The sequence below is a fragment of the Pteropus alecto genome, unplaced genomic scaffold, assembly GCF_000325575.1.
Source record: "Pteropus alecto unplaced genomic scaffold, ASM32557v1 scaffold398, whole genome shotgun sequence".
NCBI lineage: Eukaryota > Metazoa > Chordata > Mammalia > Chiroptera > Pteropodidae > Pteropus > Pteropus alecto.
Window position 1 is genome coordinate 3,851,849 of NW_006442497.1, and position 415 is coordinate 3,852,263.

Here is a 415-nt window from a genome sequence, read left to right on the forward strand (position 1 = left end):
GCATGAAGTAGTGGAGGTCAGAGGATCAAGTGCGGACAGGAGATGGACAGGTAGACTGGTTTGGGTTTGGTCTCTGGGGTATAGACTTTGCTTGTCAAGAAATGGGGCTTGAACTTGGCTGACAAAACTGGCAACAGAAGATTGAAGGGAATGGGACTGAGAGAATTCTCACTCCAGAACTGATCACTCTCAGGTGTCCATGGGCTTTACATACTGAGCAGGGTAGTGTTGTAGCAGCCTGAAAGGGGAACCAGCAGTTGCTTTTATGTTGGGGGTTGTGCGTGGTAGGGGTGGGAATGGGTTGGCAGGCAAGGAGGGAAAAGAATTCGGTTGACTGCCACTCCAGGGCATCCCATCCTCCACCAGCCCCTCCCTGACTGATTATGGGGCCCTAATCAGCTTGGGGAGATTAAGG